We start from the raw sequence: 22,550 nt of genomic DNA on the forward strand, positions 1-22,550 counted from the left end.
TGGTGTTGGAAGAGACTCTTGAGAGTCCCTTGGACAGCAAGGAGATCCAACCAGTCCATCCTAAAGGAAATCAGTCCTGAATGTTCATTGGAAGGACTGATGTTGAAGCTGAAACTCCAGTACTTTGGCCACCTGATGTGAAGAGCTGATTCATTGGAAAAGACCCTGATGCTGGGGAAGATTGAAGGTGGGAGGAGAAGGGGATGGCAGAGGATAAGATGGTTGGATGGCATCACTGACTCAATGGGCATGAGTTTGAGTAAACTCTGGGAGTTGGTGATGGACAGGGAGGCCTGGTGTGCTGCGGTTCATGGGGTTGGAAAGAGTTGGACACGACTGAGCAACTGAACTGAACTGACTGATGTCCATCCAGTCAGGGATGCCAACCAACGATCTCATCCTCTGTCATCCCCTTCTTCTCCTGCCTTCAATCTTAGCATCAGGATCTTTTCCAATGAGTCAGTTCTTCGCATAGCTCGCCAGAGTTTTGGAGTTTCAGCTTCAACTTCAGTTCTTCCAATGAATATTCAGGACCGATTTCCTTTAGGATGGACTGGTTTGATCTCCTGGCAGTCCAAGAGACTCTCAAGAGTCTTCTGCAACACCACAGTTCAAAAGCATCAATTCTTTGGTGCTCAGCTTTCTTTGTAGTCCAATTCTCACATCCATACACGACCACTGGAAAGCTAGTCGCTAGTGACCACTGGTCACTAGCTTTGACCAGATGGACCTTTGTTGGCAAAGTCATGTCTCTGCTTTTTAATATGCTGTCAAGGTTGGTCATAGCTTTTCTTTCAAAGAGCAAGTATCTTTTAATTTCGTGGCTGCAGTCAACATCTGCATTGATTTTAGTTAGTTAAGTTAGTTAAGTCACTCAGTCGTGTCCGACTCCTTGTGACCCTGTAGACTGTAGCCCGCCAGGCTCCTCCATCCATGGGATTCTCCAGGCAAGAATACTGGAGTGGGTTGCCATTTCCTTCTCCAGCAGTGATTTTAGAGCCCTCAAAATAAAATCTGTCACTGTTTCCATTGTTTCCCCATCTATTTGCCATGAAATGATGGGGCCAGATTCCATGATGTTAGTTTGTGGAATGCTGAGTTTAAGCCAACTTTTCCACTCTTCTCTTTCACTTTCATCTAGAGGTTCTTTTGTTCTTCACTTTCTGCCTTAAGAGTGGTGTTATTTGCATATCTGAGGTTATTGATATTTCTCCTGGCAATCTTGATTCCAGCTTGTGCTTCATCAAGGCCAGCATTTCTCATGATGTACCCTGCATATAAGTTAAATAAGCAGGATGACAATATACAGCCTTGACATACTCCTTTCCTGATTTGGAATCAGTCTGTTGTTTCCTGTCCAGTTCTAACTGTTGCTTCTTGACCTGCATACAGATTTCTCAGGAAACCCTTCATGGCATCCAATCACTTCATGGCAAATAGATCGGGTAAAGTGGAAACAGTGACAGGTTTTATTTTCTGGGCTCCAAAATCACTGTGGACAGTGACTGCAGCCATGAAATTAAAAGACATTTGATCCTTGTAAGAAAAGTTATGACAAACCTAGACAGTGTATTAAAAAGAAGAGACATCACTTTGCCAACAAGGGCCATATAGTCAAAGCTACAGGTTTTCCAGTAGTGATGTATGGATGTGAGAGTTGGACTATAAAAAAGACTGAGCACCAATGAATTGATGCTTTCAAACTGTGGTGCTGAAGAAGACTCTTGAGAGTCCCTTGAACTGCAAGGAGATCAAGCCAGTCAATCCTAAAGGAAATTAATCCTGCATATCCATTGGAAGGATTGATGCTGAAACTGAAGCTCTAATACTTTGGCCACCTGATGGTAAGAGCTGACTTGTTGGAAAAGATCCTGATGCTGGGAACAATTGAGGGCAGGACGAGAAGGGAACAAAAGAGGGTGAGATATTTGGATGGTATCACTGACTCAATGGACATTAGTTTAAACATCTCTGGGAAATACTGAAGGAGAGGGAAGCCTGGAATGGTGCAGTACATGGGGTCACAAAGAATGGGACATGACTGAGTGACTGAACAGCAACAATATTATTTTATTCTCCTCTAAGCTCAAGTTCACATCTATCACTTTACAATTTATTGTGTGGAAGGCAACAAGATTGTCTTTAAACATATTAATTTATATTTCAAATAAGAATAAAACTAATCAGTCAGTGTAATCAATCATTTTGACCCCTGTCACTCATCAGATTCATGAGATACTTAGCTGATTGAAATATGATAAAAATATCCAATTTTCTATTATGATGTCTGTGATATAAAAATGTAATCACTAAAACAACAGTTTTACATTTTAGGATATTACTCAGATATACAAAAGCAGCCCAGTAAGAGAATATACACTGGAAAAATTTTGTCCTGATGCCCTGGTTAGGCTTCCTTAGAATGAGAAATCAAAATTACGGCAGATGGTGACTGCAGCCATGAAATTAAAAGACCCTTGATTCTTGGAAGAAAAGTTATGACAAACCTAGACAGCATATTAAAGAGCAGAGACATTATTTGCCAACAAAGGTCCATTAGTCAAAGCTATGGTTTTTCCAGCAGTCATATATGGATGTTAGAGTTGGACTATAAAGAAAACTGAGCTCTGAAGAATTGATGCTTTTGAACTGTGGTGTTGTAGAAGACTCTTGAGAGTCCCTTAGACTGAAAGGTGATCAAACAAGTCCATCCTAAAGGAGATCAGTCCTGGATATTCACTGGAAGGACTAATGCTGAAGCTGAAACTCCAGTACTTTGGCCACCTGATGCAAAGAACTGACTCATTGGAAATGACCCTGAAGCTGGGAAAGATTGGAGGCAGGAGGAGAAGGGGATGACAGAGAATGAGATAGTTGGATGGCATCACTGACTCAATAGACATGAGCTTGAGCAATCTCTGGGAGCTGGTGTTGGACAAGGAAGTCTGGCATGTTGCAGTCTATGGGGTTGCAAAGAGTCGGACATGGCTGAGTGAACTGAGCTGAACTGAACTGAGAATGAGAAAAGAAAAGAACAGTTCTTCATAACTGTAGATAATACACAGCCTATTGGGTTCCCTGGTGGCTCAGATGGTAAAGAATCTGCCTGCAGTGCAGGAGATCCGGTTCAGTCCCTGGGTCGTGAAGGTCCCCTGGAGAAGGAAATAGCAGCCCTCTCCACTATTCTGGCCTGGAGAATTCCATAGATGGTAAAGTTTCCACTATTCTTGCCTGGGAAATCCCATGGATAGAGGAATCTGTTGGGCTACAGTCCACGGGTTTGCAAAGAGTTGAACACAACTGAGCGACTAACAGTTAATTGGAGAGCCATCATGTGTAATGGAGCCGCTCTGCAGAAAGTACCAGTTTGCAATATGTGTGATAAAGAAGAAGCTTAACCAGAACATAACATAAGGGAGCCCCTAGACTTTTCTACCTTATTCCTGATGAGGTAGAGCCTGAAGCATGCCTTGGAGAAGAGTCAAATGGGCATCTTATGCAGAGATAGCTGTTAGCATCAGCTATAAATGTGATCTGTCAAAACCATCCCTGAAGAAGAAAAACTTAAAGACCCTACAGATTCTCAAATGTCTAGGAGGATGATTTTCTGTTTCAACTTCAAAATAATCCTTTGGCTTCTTCAGAGAATGCATATAGATATCCCTAAAAGTTTTATTTTTTCAGAACATCCCAAAATAAAATATGTTTTAGCTCTATAGGGCTACTTTGTATCCTTTTCTTGACATTAAAGTTTTTCACTTATTTCAGTTTGTTGAGTCATGTATAATTGGGTAATATTGATATATTGATAAACAAAGGTTATTACTGATAAAATACAGTGAAAAGCATAAAACGGATATATCAGGTCATATATAACTCATTTGAGCTTTTGGAAAAATAACCATCTTTGCATCATTGTAAAATAACATAATATATTGTCTGCATTTTTTTATTTGCAAGGATTTTACATTAGATTTACACTTAAAAGATTCAGGAAGTGTGTCCAAAATTTTTGGGTTCAGATTCAGCACATGCAAGAAATATAAAAAGTAATTTTTGGAGAGTCTAGATGGAAACAAATCAATTATATCTTATTTCCAACTTAATATATAAAAGAAATAGAGCTTTATAGTGAAAAAGAAGGTGAAAATAGTATTGTAAACAGTCATATGCAAGGCAAAATTCCATTTCTGTTTGTAACAAATAAGTATAGAGTTTATGAAGAAGATGAAGGGCTGTAAAAATGTTGCCTTTGTTCAAATAATCAGATATTGGCAAAATCTCTTGTAAATGACAGAAAGAATGTGAGCTGGGCTCAGATAAGTATATCAGCCATATAACAGGACACACAAAAGATGCAGCTTATTAATGCTTCTCATTAATTGTGAGTCACTTAAAATTGGAAAATTCAAATAAGGTCAAGTCCTCAGATTGGTTTCTTCCCTCCTCCCCCAAGTTAGATATATGAGGCTTATTATATTATTATATATGCACATATATACATGTGTGTGTTTCTATTCACTATCAGACACTCAGAATAATATACTCAAAATTTCAATTTCTTCATAAATACATAAGCACATACATACACACACACAATATACTTAAGAGACTTATCAAAGGATATTCATTCTATTATTATTTATTAAAAGTTAGTAATGGGTTGCCTTTCTGGGTGCCTGATGTCCTCTGCCAGCATTCAGAAATTGTTTTGTGGAATTTGCTCAGCATTCAAATGTTCTTTCAATGAATTTGTGGGGGAGAAAGTGGTCTCCCCGTCCTATTCCTCCTCCATCGTAGGACTGCCTCCTTATTAAAAGTTAGAAACAATTTATTGCTGTTAATCAGAAACTAAATTGTGTACAATTCTTTGCAACCCCATGGACTATAGCCTGACATGCCCCTCTATTCTCTACTGTCTCCTGGAGTTTGCTCAAATTCATGTCCATTGAGTCAGTGATGCTATCTAACCATTAGACCTTCTGCCACCCCCTTTACTTTTGCTTTCAATCCTTCCTGTCATCAGGGTCTTTTTGGATGAGTCAGATCTTCCAATCAGGTGCCCAAAATATTGGATCTTCAGCTTCACAATCCATCCTCCCAATGAATATTCAAGCTTGATTTCCATTATGATTGACTGATCTGATCTCCTTGCTGTCCTGGCAACCCACTCCAGTATTCTTGCCTGGAGAATTTCATGGAGAAGACTGGCAGGCTACAGTCCATGGGGTTGCAAAGAGTGAGACATGACTGAGCAACTTTTACTTTCACATTTTCACTTGCTGTCCAAGGATCTCTCAAGAGTCTTCTCCAGCACCACAATTTCAAAGCATCAATTATTTGGTACTCATCCTTCTTTATGGTCCAACACTCACATCCATATATGACTACTAGAAAAACAAAAAACAAAAAATACTACTAGAAAAACAAAAAAACAAAAAATATGACTATACAGAACTTCGCAGGCAAAGTGATGTCACTGCTTTTTAATACAAAGTCTGTTTTTTGTTGTTGTTGTTTTGTTTTTTCATAGCTTCTCTTTCAGGGAGCACAGCTCAGTTGGTTAAGAATCCACCTGCAAAGCAGGAAACTCTGGTTCCATTTGTGAGTCAGGAAAATCCTCTGGAGAAGGAGTAGGCTACCCACTCCAGTATTCTTGGGCTTCCCTTGTGGCTCAGCTGGTTAAGAATCTGCCTGTAATGTGAGAGACCTGGGTTTGGAAGATCCCCTGGAGAAGGGAAAGGCTACCCACCTAAGGATTCTGGCCTGGAGAATACTATGGACTTTAGCCCATGGGGTCCTAAAGAGTCAGAGACTACTGAGCAAATTTCATTTTCACAAGGAGCAAGCATCTTTTAATTTCATGGCTGCAGTCACCATTAGCACTGATTTTGGAGCCCAAGAAACTAAAATCTGCCACTGTTTCCATTGTTTCCCCATCTGTTTGTCATGAAGTGATGGGACTAGATGCCATTATCATAGTTTTTTTGAATGCTGGGTTTTAAACCAGCTTTTTCACTCTCTTGTTTCACCCTTATCAAGAACCTCTTTAGTTCCTTTTCACTTTCTACCATTAGAGTCATACTATGTGCATATCTGAGGTTCCTATTTTTCCTGGAAATCTGCATTCCAGCTTGTTAGTCATCCAGCTGGCATTTCACATGATGTACTCTGTATAAGTTAAATAAGCAGGTGACATACACAGCCTTGATGTAATCCTTCCCCAGTTTTGAACCAGTCATTTGTTTATGTCAAGTTCCAACTTTTGTTGCTTGACCTACATACAGGATTCTCAGGAGACAGGTAAAGCAATGTTGTACTCCTGTTTCCTTAGGAAAAGTTTGTGCATCCACCCAGTCAAAACTTTAATATAGTCAATGAAGCAGAAGTAGATGTCTTTCTGGAAGTTGCATACTTGTTCCTTGATCCAGTGATTTCTGGTGCCTCTGCCTCTTCAAACTTCAGATTGTACATCTGGAAGTTTTCAGTTCACATATTGCAAAAGCCTAGCTTGAAGGATTCTGAGCAAAATTTTATTAGCCTGTGAGATGAGCAAAACTGTGCAGTAGCTGGAACATTTCTTTGGCATTGCCCTTCTTTGGGATGGGGATGAAAACTGACCTTTTCCAGTCCTGTGGCCACTGCTGAGTTTTCCAAATCTGCTGGCATATTGAGTGCAGCATTTCCACAGCATTATCTTTGAGAATTTGAAATAGCTCAACTGGAATTCCATCACTCACACTAGCTTTTTTCGTAGTGATGCTTCCTAAGGCCCACTTGACTTCACACTCCGGGACTCTGGCCTTAGGTGAGTAACCACACTATCATGGTTATCTGGATCATTAAGATCTTGCTTGTATACTTTTTCTGAGTATTCCTGCCACCTTTTCTTAATATCTTCTGCTTCTGTTAGATCCTTACTGCTTCTGTCCTTTATCATGCCCTTCTTTGCATGAAATGTTCCCATGATATTTCAGATTTTCTTGAAGAGATCTCTATAGTCATTTCCATTTACTGTGTTCCTCTGTTTCCTTGCATTGTTCACTTAAGAAGGGCTTCTTATTTCTCCTTGCTATTCTCTGGAAATCTGCATTAAGTTGGGTATATCTTTCCCTTTCTCCCTCATTTTTTACATCTCTTGTTTTCTCACATGTTTGTAAAGCCACCTCAGACAACCACTTTGCTTCTTGTTTATTTTTTTCTTTGGGATGGTTTTGATCACTGCTTCCTGTACAATGTTATGAACTTCCATCCATACTTCTACAGGCACTCTATCTACCAGTTCTAATCTCTTGAATCTATTCTTCACCTTCAGTGTATACTTATAAGAGACTTGATTTAGGTCATATATGAATGGCCTAGTGGTTTTCTTTACTTTCTTCAATTTAAGCCTGAATTTTGCAATAAGGAGCTCACGATCCAAGACACCGTCTGATCCAGGTCTTAGCCTTTCTGATTTAAATAGAATTAAATAAGGGATCAGGAACATAGAGTCTTATGACACCTATGTTCTTTGCCTGCAAGGAGCATAATCAATCTGATTTCAGTATTGACCATCTAGTGATGTCTGTGTGTAGAATTGTCTTATTGTGTTGTTAGAAAAAGATGTTTGCTATGACCAGCTTATTCTCTTAATGAAACTCTGTTAGCCTTTGCCTTGCTTCATTTTATACACCAAGACCAAACCAGAGATCAAATTTCAACATCCATTGGATCATCAAAAAAAGAAGAGAGTTCCAGAAAAACATCTACTTCTGCTTTATTGACTATGCCAAAGCCTTTGACTGTGTGGATCACAATAAACTGTGGAAAATTCTTAAAGAGATGGGAATACCAGACCACCTGACTTGCCTCCTGAGAAATCTGTATGCAGGTCAGGAAGCAACAGTTAGAACTGGACATGGAACAACAGACTGGTTCCAAATTGGGAAAGTAGTGCTTTAAGGCTGTATATTGTCACCCTGCTTTTTTAACTTACATGTAAAATACATCATGAGAAATTCTGGGCTGGAGGAAGCACAAGCTGGAATCAAGATTGCCGGGAGAAATATCAATAACCTCAGATATGCAGATGTCACCACCCTTATGGCAGAGAGTGAAGAAGAACTAAAGAGCCTCTTGATGAATGTGAAAGAGGAGGGTGAAAAAGTTGGCTTAAAGCTCAACATTCAGCAAACTAAGATCATGTCATCCAGTTCCATCACTTCATGGCAAATAGATGAGGAAACAATGGAAACAGTGGCAAATGTTATTTTTTTGACTCAAAAATCACTGCAGATGTTGACTGCAGCCATGAAATTGAAAGAAACTTGCTCCTTGGAAGAAAAGTTATGACCAACCCAGACAGAATATTAAAAGTAAAGACATTACTTTTCCAACAAAGGTCTGTCTAGTCAAAGCTATGGTTTGTCCAGTAGTCAGGTATGGATGTGAGAGCTGGACTATAAAGAAAGCTGAGCCCTGAAGAATTGATGCTTTTGAGCTGTGGTGTTGGAGAAGACTCTTGAGAGTCCCTTGGACTGCAAGGAGATCCAACCAGTCCATCCTAAAGGAACTCATTCCTGAATATTCATTGGAAGGACTGATGCTGAAGCTGAAGCTCCAATACTTTGGCCATCTGATGAGAAGAACTGATTCATTGGAAAAGACCCTGATGCTGTGAAAGATTGAAGGCAGGAGGAGAAGGGGACGAGAGGGTGAGATGGTTGAATGGCATCACCAACTCAATGGACATGCGTTTGAGTAAACTCAGGGAGTTGGTGATGGACATGGAGGCCTCGTGTGCTTCATTCCTTGGGGTCATAAAGAGTTGGACATGACTGAGCAACTGAACTGAAGTGGCCAAACTTTCTTGTTATTCTGGGCACCTCTTGAATTCGTACCTTTATATTCCAATTCTCTGTGATGAAAAAGACATCTCTTTTTGGTGTTACTTCTAGATGGTGTTGTAGATCTTCATAGAATTGGTCAAGTTCAGCATTTTCGGCAACAGTGTTTGGGACATAGACTTGGATTTCTGTGATGTTGAATGCCCTGGTAAAGAACCAAGATCATTCTGTTTTTGAGACTACACCCAAACATTGCATTTTGGACCCTTTTGTTGACTATGAATGCTACTTGTTTTCATCTAAGGATTTATGCCCACTGTACCAGCTTAAGTAGTCTTTAATAAGGCATCAGGAACATGGAGTTTTATGAAATCTATGAGAAAATATATTTCATCATTTTCACTTTAAGGAATAAGAGTATAGGGCATAGCTCATGATATAAAATGACATGAAAAAATATAATTGAAATCTGTGTATGAACTGGTACAATTTTAAGTAAATGCATAGAAATGCCTGAAGTCACAGGATATTTATAGCATTACTTATAAGTAATTTTCTAGAATGATGAGATAATATGTAAATTTTATCCTCCCATTTCTTCTAAGTTTACATTTTACAAAATCTCTTTCTGCAAATATAGATTATATTTATTATTCTAAAAATAAAATGCCAAATTTTGTAGAATGTATTTTCTATTAAATGCTTCTGAAAAGAAAAAAGTAAAAATCAACAGCAACAAAAATCTCAGAATGATACCTATTTATGAATCTATATATTTAAGTATACCTATATCTGTTTATTTATGTATTTATTTATCTATCTATCATTTTAAGTGATACATAACATAACAATAGTAAATGAAATTTAAATGTTGGATGTGGCTGTGTGAGGATGGGGTTAGTTAGGCTAGATAGTAAAGATAAAAATGTTGGATTAACATATGAAATAAAGATGAATGAAGCAAGGAAGTAAAGAATAAGAAGGATTGAGATAAGAATATTTGAAGCAGCAGGAATAGAAGCAAAAGGCTTTAACATGGAATCCAGTTTAGCAATCTCAAAAAAGGGGGAAATATATATATATATATATATGTATATATTGCTTTGCAGAATCAAGACATTATAAAAATAGGTAAAATAAGATTATGAGGGTCTTCTAGGTTATGTTAAGAAATTTGGGGTTACTTCTCAACATTTTGGTAAATAAATGGTAGAATTTTAATAAGTAGTATTTTGCTATATTTTACATGTCTTATAGATCATTGGTTTTGTTGTATAGAGAACAAATATTAAAAGGGAAGCTTTCAAAAACATGAATAAAATTAAGACTTCACAAATAAAATTAGAATGGAAAAGATATGGGAAGATAAATGTTTGAGCTAAGGTAGAAGTATTGGAAGTGGCAAAAATTCCCCAGGTTTGGAACAAATTTGAGTATATTTTATATGGGACATGAGGGAATAACTGGTGAAGGAATTAACAATAACAAGTATATTTTTGTCTAAGTGCCAGTATTAATGATTTATTTACTGCCATGAAAAACACTGGGAAGGACAGGATGGAGTAGGTTAAGAAAAACCTAGAATATTAGATACGTTAACCTAATATCAGAAATATTGAAATATTTAAGTTTGAGACTTAAGAAAGAGATTGAGGCTGAAAAATGTAAAATTTGGAGTAAGAAACATATACATGGAACTTAGAAGAAACATTGAAAATAGAAAGAAATTTAGGGCATTCACCACTAAATGCTGATTTTGCTACAGAGAGAAGATATTCTGGAACTAACCAGAATAATAAAATTTTCTAAACAATGTCAGTGAAACAATGAGAAATATGTCTGTATCTAGAGATAAAAATAAATGTTGACCTAACCTTAAATCATCAACATATGAAAACCAAATTACACAGGCAGACTGTTGAGTGAAATGACAATCCAGCATAAGTGCAAATCATGCTCCCAAATTTCAGCTATTCTAATAACATGGTAATTACAGTATATCCATAGAGTAAATCACCTAGTTATTGACATCCTTTGGAATAAAGTAATCTAGCAATTTCCTCTCAATGATGACAGCATATTGCATGTTTTCAGACAAGTAACATGCTTTTTATCACACATTTTCCCCTAACCCAATATTTTAATTGACATCTCTTTTCTATCCTTCTATTCTCTTCCCTGGGGTTCTCTGGTGGCTCAGCTGGTAGAAGAATCCACCTGCAATGCAGGAGACTCCAGTTCAATTCCTGGGTCAAGAAGATCCACTGGAAAAGGGATAGGCTACTTACTGCAGTATTCTTGGGTTTCCCTGGTAGCTCAGGAAGCTTCCACAAGCCTCTTATCATTGTACAACAGAGGGCAGACAGATTGGAAACCACAGTTACAGAAAATTAACCAAACTAATCACTTAGATCACAGCCTTGTCTAACTCAAAGAAACTATGAGCCCTGCCAGGGAGGGTCACTCAAGAGAGACAGGTCATGGTGGAGAGTTCTGACAAAATGTGATAACTGGAGAAGGGAATGGCAAACCACTTCAGTATTCTTGCTTTTAGAACCCCATGAGCATTATGAAAAGGCAAACATATATGGCACTGAAAGATGAACTTCCCAGGTCAGTAGGTGCCCAATATACTTCTGGAGAAAGGTGGAGAAATAGCTCCAGAATGAATGAAGAGGCTGAGCCAAAGTGGAAACAATACCCAGTTATGGATTTGACTGTTGATGGAAGAAAAGTCTGATGTTGTAAAGAACAATATTGTATAAGAACCTGGAATATTAGGTCCATTAATCAAGGTAAACTAGAAGTGGTAAACAGGAGATGGCCAGAGTGAATGTCAACATTTTAGGAATCAGTGAACTAAAAAGGACTGGAATGGGCAAACCTAATTTAGATGACCATTATATCTGCTACCACGGGCAAGAATCTCTTAGAAGTGGAGAGCCTTCATAGTCAACAAAAGAGTCCAAAATGCAGTACTCCGGTGCAATATAAAAAAAATGACAGAATGATCTCTGTTCTTTCCAAGGCAAAATATTCAGTATCACAGTAATCCATGTCTATACTCCAAACAAGAATGCCAAAGAAGCTGAAGTTGAATGGCTCTATGAAGATCTACAAGACCTTCTAGAACTAACACCAAAAAAAAAAAAAAGATATTTTTTTCATCATAGGGAAATGGAATGCAAAAGTAGGAAGTTAAGAGATACCTGGAGTAACAGGCAGTTTGCCCTTGGAATACAAAATGAAGAAGGGCAAAGGCTAACAGAGTTTTGCCAAGAGAATGCAAACATTCTGGTCATAGAAAACACCCTCTTCCAACAATACAAGAGATAACTCTACATATGGACATCACCAGATGGTCAATGACAAAATCAGATTGATTATATTCTTTGCAGCCAAATATGGAAAAGCTCTATACACTCAGCAAAAACAAGACCAGGAGCTGACTGAGGATCAGATCATGAACTGCTTACTGCAAAATTCAGATTTAAATTGAGGAAAGTAAGGAAAGCCACTAGACCACTCAGGTATGACCTAAATCACACCCCTTATGATTATACAGTGGTCTAAGGACTGTCTGAAAAATGGATAAATTCCAGAGTGGAAATAATCCTGGAAAAATCTATCCCCAAATTTGTATAGATCTCTGTCTAACTACATAAAGGACTTTCCATTTACAGACCCACAGAAGAGAAACAAGGGCCCTTGCAAAAATTACATCTAAAATAACTGAATATGGACTTCAGCTACTATCACAAGGATAAGAGTTACAGATTTAGGTGCAGATCACTTCAGTTCAGTTCAGTTCAGTCACTCAGTTGCCCTGACTCTTTGTGACCACATGGACTCTAGCACACCAGGCCTCCCTGTCAATCACCAATTCCCAGAGCTTACTGAAACTCATGTCCATTGAGTTGGTGATGCCATCCAATCATCTCATCCTCTGTCATCCCCCTTTCCTCCTGCCTTCAATCTTTCCCAGTATTAGGGTATTTTCAAATGAGTCAGTTCTTCACATCAGATGGCCAGAGTATTGGAGTTCAGTGTCAGAATCAGTCCTTCCAATGAATATTCAGGACTGATGTCCTTTAGGGTGGACTGGTTTGATCTTACAGTCCAAAGGACTTTCAAAAGTCTTCTCCAACACGAAGTTCAAAACCATCAATTCTTCAGTGCTCAGCTTTCTTTGTAGTCCAACTCTCACATCCATACATGACTACTGGATAAAGCATAGCCTTGACTAGAAGGACTTTTGTTGGCAAAGTAATGTCTCTGCTTTTTAATACGCTGTCTAGGTTGGTCATAACTTTTCTTTCAAGGAGCAAGTTTCTTTTAATTTCATGGCTGCAGTCAACATCTGCAGTGATTTTGGAGCCCAAAGAAATAAAGTCTAACTGTTTCCATTGTTTCCCCATCTATTTGCCATGAAGTGATGGGACCAGGTGCCATGATCTTAGTTTTCTGAATGTTGAGCTTTAAGCCACCTTTTTCACTCTCCTCTTTCACTTTCATCAAGAGGCTCCTCCATTCGTCTTCACTTTCTGCCATAAGGGTGGTGTCATCTGCATATCTGAGGTTATTGATATTCTCCCAGCTATCTTGATTCCAGTTTGTGCTTCCTCCAGCCCAGCATTTCTCATGATATACTCTGCATATAAGTTAAATAAGCAGGGTGACAATATACAGCCTTGACATACTCCTTTTCCTATTTGGAACCAGTCTGTTGTTCCATGCCCAGTTCTAACTGTTGCTTCCTGACCTGCATACAGGTTTCTCAAGAGGCAGATCAGGTGGTCTGATATTCCCATCTCTCTCAGAATTTTCCACAGTTTATTGTGATCCATACCGTCAAAGCCTTTGGCATAGTCAATAAAGCAGAAATAGATGTTTTCTTGGAACTCTCTTGCTTTTTCCATGATCCAGTGGATGTTGGCAATCTGATCTCTGGTTCCTCTGCCTTTTCTAAAACCAGCTTGAACATCTGGAAGTTCAGGGTTCACGTATTGCTGAAGCCTGACTTGGAGAATTTTTTACTGTGTGGATCACAACAGACTGTGAAAAATGCTTAAAGAGGTGGGAATACCAGAACACCTTACGCACCTCCTGAGAAATCTGCATGCAGGTCAGAATGTGTCTCAACAGACTGGCTCAAAATTGGGGAAGCTGTATGTCAATGCTGTATATTATCACTATTCTAATTTAACTATATGCAGAGTACCTCATGAGAAATGCTTGGCTGGATGAAGCATAAGCTGGAATCAAGATTGCTGGGAGAAATATCAATAACCTCAGATATGCAGATGACACCACCCTGACTGCAGGAAATGAACACGAATGGAGGAACCTCTTGATGAAAGTGAAAGAGGAGAGTGAAAAAGCTGGCTTAAAACTCATCATTCAAAAAGAGAAGATCATGGCACCCCGTCCCATCATTTCATGAGAAATAGATGGGGAAACAATGGAAACATGACAGACTTTATATTCTTGGGCTCCAAAATCACTGCAGATGGTGATTGCAGCCATAAAATTAAAAGACGCTCCTTGGAAGAAAAGTGATGACCAATCTAGACAGCATATTAAAAAGCAGAGACTTTTATTTGCTGACAAAGGTCCATGTAGTCAGAGCTATGACTTTTCCAGTAGTCATGTATGGATGTGACAGTTGGACTATAAAGAAAGCTGAGTGCCAAAGAATTGATGATTTTGAACTATGGAGAAAACTCTTGAGGGTCCCTTGAACTGCAAAGAGATCAAACCGGTCAACCTTAAAGAATCAATCCTGAATCTTCATTGGAAGGACTGATGCCGAACCTGAATCTCTAATACTTTGGCCACTTGATGCAAATAACTGACTCATTGAAAAAGCCCCTGATGCTGGGAAAGATTGAAGGCAGGAGGAGAAGGGGACGACAGAGGATAAGATGGTTGGATAGCATCATCAGTTTGATGGACATGAGTTTGAACCCTCTCCAGGAGTTGGTGATGGACAGGAAAGTCTGGCATGCTGCAGTCCATGGGATTGCGAAGTGTCAGACATGACTGAGAGACTGAAATGAAGTGATATTTAGCATACTCAAGAATGCAAAAGAGAGCGCTAAGTGAATTTGCCTAGAGTAGTAGCAAAAAAGCCCTATGGAAAATTTTGAAATTATGCTTTCATATTTATGTATATACTTGCCATTGTTAGTACTCTTTGTGCATTTCTATAGATTCATCTTCCTTTGATATTTCTTTCCAACCTGAAGAATTTTTTAAAGGACATATGACTTTCTAAAAAAAAGTATATATCACTCTCTTGTGAGTGATGATTTTTCCAACATATGTAAAAGGAGTTCATATGCTGATAGCATAAATAATGGAAAGAAATTACAGACATCTAACAACATTTAATTAAGCTTTACAACTTTTAATATAAATTGAGTGCTATTTGTTAATCACACACTAAAATTTCCAGAACAACTGGTAAAGAATGAAGTGAGTCATATCTAAAATCCAATAAATATATTAAAATATAAAACCAGAAAATGTATTTAACTCAAAATAAAATTAGAAAAAAATCCAGCAGTATCAATAATTACATTGAATGTATTTGAACTGAAACTCCAGTTTCACTCTTGTCATCTCCTGTTTGACCACTTCCAATTTGCCTTGATTCGTGGACCTAACATTCCAGGTTCCTATGCAATATTGCTCTTTACAGCATTGAACCTTGCTTCTATCATCAGTCCCATCCACAACTGGGTGTTGTTTTTGCTTTGGCTCCATCCCTTCATTCTTTCTGGAGTTATTTTTCCACTGATCTCAGTAGCGTGTTGGGCACCTACCGACCTGGGAAGTTCATCTTTCAGTGTCCTATCTTTTTGCCTTTTCATACTGTTCATGGGGTTCTCAAGGCAAGAATACTGAAGTGGTTTGCCATTCCCTTCTCCAATGGACCACATTCTGTCAGACCTCTCCACCATGATGCATCCATCTTGGGTGGCCCCACACGGCATGGCTTAGTTTCATTGAGTTAGACAAGGCTGTGGTCCATGTGATCAGATTGGCTAGTTGTCTGTGACTGTGGTTCAGTCTGTCTGCCCTCTGGTGCCCTTTCTCAGTGCATACCATCTTACTTGGGTTTCTCTGACCTTGGACGTGGGGTATCTCTTCACAGCTGCTCCAGCAAAGCTCAGCCGCTGCTCATCTTGGACGTGGGGTAGCCCGGTGGCTGCAATGGTGTGGAATTAGTCAACAGAAGATACATAATCTTCCATCAGGATAACACAAGATCATGTATTTATTTGATGATCAGGAAAAAACTGCTACATCTTAGCTGGGAAGTTCTGATTCATCTGCTCTATTCACCAGACATTGCATCTTTGGACTTGCATTTAATTAGGTCTTTACAAAATTTTCTTAATTGAAAAAATTCCCATTCCCTGGAAAACTGTAAAAGGCACCTGGAACAGCGCTTTGCTCAAAAAGATAAAAAAGTTTTGGGAAGATGGAATTATGAAGTTGCTTTTAAAAATGGCAGAAGTAGCAGAACAAACCAGTGAGGAGTATATTGTTCAATAAAGCTCTTGGTGAAAACAAAAAATGTGTATGTTTTTTTTTTTTTTTTTTTACTTTAACCAAAGGAACACTGAAGCCAATGCATTACAAAATCTTTTTTTTTTTTTTTTTATGTACTAGGGATAAACAAATTGAAAATAAAATAAAAATCAGTATCATGCACTATAATATCAAAAAACACATAAAATACTTAGGGATAAATCTAACAATTCAGACAAAGTTTGTACATGTAACTTTATAAAGTGTCACTGAAAAATAAAAACAGACATATTCATGGAAGGATACATGATTATCAGACTTACTGTTGTTGAAATGTCAAATCTCTCGGATTGGCCTATAGACATAATACAATTTAATTAATAATGCCAGTTGGTATTTTTATAGTAATTTTATTATGAAAATATTATTCACTGATTTTGGGTGGCTTGTGATTGAGTGGGAAACAATATAAAGCAATTTAATGAGGTAATGGGAATGTCCTTGATCCAGATAGGGCTGTACTTTACATAGGCTTATGAATTTGTTAAAATTCACTGGACTGTCCACTCAAGAATTATACATCTACTGTATATAAATTTTCCCAAAAAATGTTAACATTTCTTAATGTTAATATCTTCATTACTGAACTCTAGTTTGTGGATCTGCTTTTTTCCAGTGGAATAATAGTATGATTTAGTAACTAACTGTTAACTAACTGCTAACTGTCTAATTTTCTTAGGAAAATAAACACAAATATTAAGGCTACTGGGAACCATATTTGTCAGTGTTGGAGACGGGATTGACAAATAATAGAAAGTGGGAACTTGATAATGAGCCTTGTGTTAAGGAAAATCTTTTTTCTTTTTTTTTTTTTTAATTATTTATTTACTTATTTGGCTGTGCTGGGTCTTGCAGGCTTTCTCTAGGTGCAGACTTTCTCAGTGCTTCTCACTGAGGTGGCTTCACTTGTGGGACACGGGCTGGAGGGCGCACGGGCTTCAGCAGTTGCAGCACGTGGGCTCAGCAGTTGCGGCTCCTGGGCTCTCAAGCACAGGTTCAGTAATTGTGGTGAATGGGTCTAGTTCCTCCAGCGCATGTGGGATCTTCCCAGACCAGGGATCAAACCCCTGTCTCCTGCATTTGCAGGCGGATTCTTTGCCACTGAGCCGCCAGGGAAGCCCAAGGAAAATCTTAAAACAATAAAAGATTTGTCAGAAGAAAACCTGATTTGTCAGAAGAAAACCTTCAATAAACCAGATTGAAAGGGTTTGCATTGACCAAATCTAGGGATGTTTAATTATTTAAAGAAATAAAATGAGAATGTGATCTAATCCATTGACTAAAAATAGAAATTCATGAGCTCATATTGATGCAAGTAAACAAAATAATTAATTACTTAATATGGGAGAAGGGAATACTTATTCAGTAGAATACCAGTTAGTAAATACCTAGGAATGATAAAGTTAGATAATCTTCAAAATGATTTCTAAAATTAATAAAGATTATAAAAAGATGTTTAAGTAATCTCAAAGCATTACACAAATTACATATGACAATTCAGAAAAATCATAACTTTACTGTGAATAAATCAGATGGACCCCATTTTAAGAGAATAATCAAAGTGCCATCACTAACATGATGTGCCTCCTGTTACAATTTGTGGGAATGGTGTTCACTGGAAGGACTGATGTCGAAGCTGAAACTCCAATACTTTGGCCACCTGATGCGAAGAGCTGACCCATTTGAAAGGACCCTGATGCTGGGAAAGACTGAGGGCAGGAGGAGAAGGGGACGACAGAGAATGAGATGGCTGCATGCCATCACTGACTCGATAGAGATGGGTTTGGGTGGACTCCGGGAGTTGGTGATGGAGAGGAACGCATGTCCTGCTGCAGTTCATGGGGTTGCAAAGGGTTGGACACAACTGAACTGAACTGATACAGCTTCATTTCTCTGATAATTACCAAAAATTCATAGACTATATATATATATATATATATATATATATACATAAGGTACAATAATGCACCGATATTGTGGGATATTTTTAAAATAGCTGACTCTTAATAGTCAAGTTTAAGATAAAGAAATGATGAGATTAAAGAAAACTAGGAAGATTTCACAAATAAATCTTACAGGTATTCCTGTATCAAGGAATATCTACAGAGAACATCACTGAGAAAATTTTAAAAGTAATAAGTGTTAACTCTGGGTTAGATGATAATTTTGTGATTAATGTTAAATTTTCTGATTTTGATAATTTTACATTGGTAATGTAAGAGAATACCCTTTTCTAATCAACTAAGAAAATCTAGCTTTAAAATAAATGCCATGAAGATATAATACAGTCAATAATATTGTAATAACTTTGCATGGTTACTGATAAGTAGACTTATCACAGTGAACATTTCATAGTGTATAAAAATACCAAATCACTAGCTGTATACCTGAAACTAATATAACATTGTAAGTCATCATACCTCATTAAAAAGGTAAATGAAAATATTTATTGGTAAAGGATCATGATATCAGTTTTACTCTCAAATTATTTTGAAAATAAATATGTTGCATACATCCACACACACTCACAAAGACACATATGCAGACAGAGGATGATAAAACCAGTGAAACAAAAAGAAAAGTGGTCATTCTGGGAAAAGATTGTCATAAAGTCCCCTGTATTATTCTTGAAATTTTTCTCTAAGTATAAGATAATGTAAAAATAAAATGTTATACACACAATGAAGCCTTATCCTAAGGCTATTTCTATGCTATTGGGTTGAAGTACATACCTTAAAACTCTTAGAAAGCTGGTAATTCTGAAACCAAATATCAGACAATTCTATAGGTTGATTTTCTCTTTTAAAAAAGAGCAGATATGGGTTTCATGAGAATGACTGACAAGTCTTGGAAATGAATTTCTTTTTCGCTAGAGGACAATTGCACTAGCCCTGTATCACCTCTGTTAATCTGCTTCAACCTCGGCCGTAGGTGCCACTGAAAATGAGAAAGGTTTTGCCTTTGGGGCCTATTTCACTCATTGATCCTCTGCATAGGCTGACAACTAGAAGGGCAAGTGAATGTGTTTTGTGATCTGTACACTTGGTCTATAGGGAACAGAGTTGAAACCCTGATACGTTTCACATGCCTTTCAGAAACAGGCCTGGTAAGGTAGTTATTCTACTGTTTTTTTCATCTAGCGTGAGACTGAACCCAAGTATGAATGCTTAGAGAAAAATCACCATGGTTTAATGGCTTTGGTTGTGGTTTTAACTCAACACACATTCGCTGAATACCTGCTATGTCCCTAGCTCTATGCCAAGTGGCAATAGTGGTAAAGACCACACCTGCCAGTTCAGAAGAGGTAAAGAGAAGTGGGTTTGATCCCTGGGTCTAGAAGATCCCCTGGAGGAGGGCATGGCAATCCACTCCAGTATTCTTGCCTGGAGAATTCCATGGACAGAGGAGCCTGGTGGGCTACAGTCTATATAGTCACAAAGAGTTGGATATAACTGAAGCAGATCTGCACATGCCAAGAACAGTGAAGAATAACATGTAAAGAATATATGGTACCTGATTTCAACATCTTAGATGCAGCTTGGTAAGAGAAGAAGGGACATGACTAAAACACTATTTAGTAAATTATAGAGTTATGTGTTCAGGATGTGTAGTCAAAGTTTCTCTTTCTAAATGACTAACTCAACTATATATTTTAACTTCTCTTGTACACCCATCCAAATTATTTAAAAAAAAATCAAAATATTTAAAGAAGTAAAACTACTATATCAGAGCTACAAAACAGAGATGAATTTACTAAGAAAGAAAAATAACAATTGCACCACTTGTTGAGCAATTCTTATGCATACTTCACATACATTATTTTATTTAATCCCTTAAGAATTATTATTATCAAATTTACCTGTGAACCATGACACTTAAGGAAGTTAAATAACTGATCCAGAGTCATATATATTAGAAAGTTCCCTCTCAAGAGAACTGTATATGTAATAATTTAGCATTATGGAATGGAGGGGGATTATAATTTGTATATTCAGAAAAGTAAATGATAAATCTCTACAGCTAAATAAGCATTAAAAGTCTTTTCCACTAAATGGGCAATATAATTCAAATCAATTTTAAAAATAGATATATTACATAATAGATTTATTAGCAGTATTTTTTTAGAAGATACATAAAATAATGATGTGTCTTAAGATTCATTATAACTCAGGCCTTATAAAGTTCAAAAAGAAGTATAGTATCTTAAGAGTTAGATAACCATGCAGAACATGGATGGGAAGTAGTCAAGGTATGATCCCCATAGATATGGAGGATCCAGGTTATTTCACAAGTTTATACTTTTGAATTAAAGATGCTTAAAAGCATTGTTTAATTTTCATGTAATTCAAACTTTTACAGAGTTTAGAAGAAGTAGGAAATATTCCCTTTTAAAGTAACAGCTAGATAGTAAATGAAGAAGATGAAGTAAGAGCAAGTTCTGGAAACACAGAAGTTAAAAAAGGCTGCAAGATACATGCAAGAATACTAAACAAAATATTCTCAAATAAATTAATCACTGTAGATAATATACCATGACCAAGGAGACTTTAATTCCAATTAGCAAAGGAGAACTCTATTAATATATTTTATCATTTTAATATTCCTGAGGGGAAATAAAAACATATTCTTTCAAGATTTTCCAAAAAACATTTGATCAAATTCATATATATTTCCAATAAAAACCCCAAGAATAATATAATATATGCCCAAACTATTATATTTAATGAAGAAACATTAACCTTTAACATTAAAAGTAAGAACAAGAAAATATCTGTATAGAACACTTTTGAATAATATTTTGAAGGTATATTTAATACATTGAACCCACTTCTCATGTCTTCTGCAGATTTTTTTTTTTTTTTTTTTACTACTAGGGCTACCTGGGAAGCCCCAGTTACATCATAAAATAATATATGGAGTAAATAGTTGATGGAAAATATTTAATATTATATAATGTGATACCTGTGGTCATATACGGATGTGAGAGTTGGACTGTGGAGAAAGTTGAGTGCTGAAAAATTGATGCTTTTGAACTGTGGTGTTGGAGAAGACTCTTGAGAGTCCCTTGGACTGCAAGGAGATCCAATCAGTCCATCCTAAAGGAGATCAGTCCTGGGTGTTCATTGGAAGGACTGATGCTGAAGCTGAAACTCCAATACTTTGGTCACCTCATGGGAAGAGTTGACTCATTGTAAAAGACCCTGATGCTGGGAGGGATTGGGGGCAGGAGGAGAAGGGGACGACAGAGGATGAGATGGCTGGATGGCATCAGCGACTCGATGGACATGTGCTTGAGTAAACTCTGGGAGTTGATGATAGACAGGGAGGCCTGGCTTGCTGCGATTCATGGGGTCCCGAGTCGGACACGACTGAGCGACTGAACTGAACTGAATTGAACTGAATGTGATACCTGAAAAACGCAATGAAATAAAGTCTTCATTTGAACAATTAAAGATGTAGGTTGTTTTCTTCATGAGAGAAGTGCAACATCTCTATATAACAGCAATTTGGGGGGCATATCCAGGAAAACTTTCCCAAATCACAATTGTAACAGCAAACATAACCTCTTGGTGGTTATACCTGGGTTATGCTGGGTCTTGGTTGTGACAAGTGAGAGGTTAAACCTCTTGATGGAGCTTTACACTATTTGGAATTTGTTTGTAAACAAATATTATACTATTTATTTCATTTTTCTCTTTTGGTTTTCCAGTTCTTTCCACCAGGTAACATTAAGATTTCTACAATATGCAAAATATAATTAATATTATTTTCACTTTTTTTTTTTTTTCTGCCAGTGTTCCTTGTTCTGCCAACCTCACCAGATCACACAGGTCATTGAACATGAGTGGCTTTGCAAGCTCACCCTAGCTGTACCAAGACAACATTGTCAACAAGCATGGAGAAAATGTTGATTGTGATGAAAGAGGACTCACCTCCAAACCAAACTTCACATTATTAGGGCAATATCAGTCCCCATTTCCTCCCAGGTAAAAGATTATATTGGGTTTTCACTATTTTCACTTTTTAATTTTTGTTCTCAAATATTTGATTTCTTTAAAAAAAAAAAAAATTCTTATTCTGGGGACTTCCCTGGGCTCTAATAGCTAAGACTCCATGCTCCCA

Source organism: Cervus canadensis, chromosome 23 (assembly GCF_019320065.1).
Source record: "Cervus canadensis isolate Bull #8, Minnesota chromosome 23, ASM1932006v1, whole genome shotgun sequence".
NCBI lineage: Eukaryota > Metazoa > Chordata > Mammalia > Artiodactyla > Cervidae > Cervus > Cervus canadensis.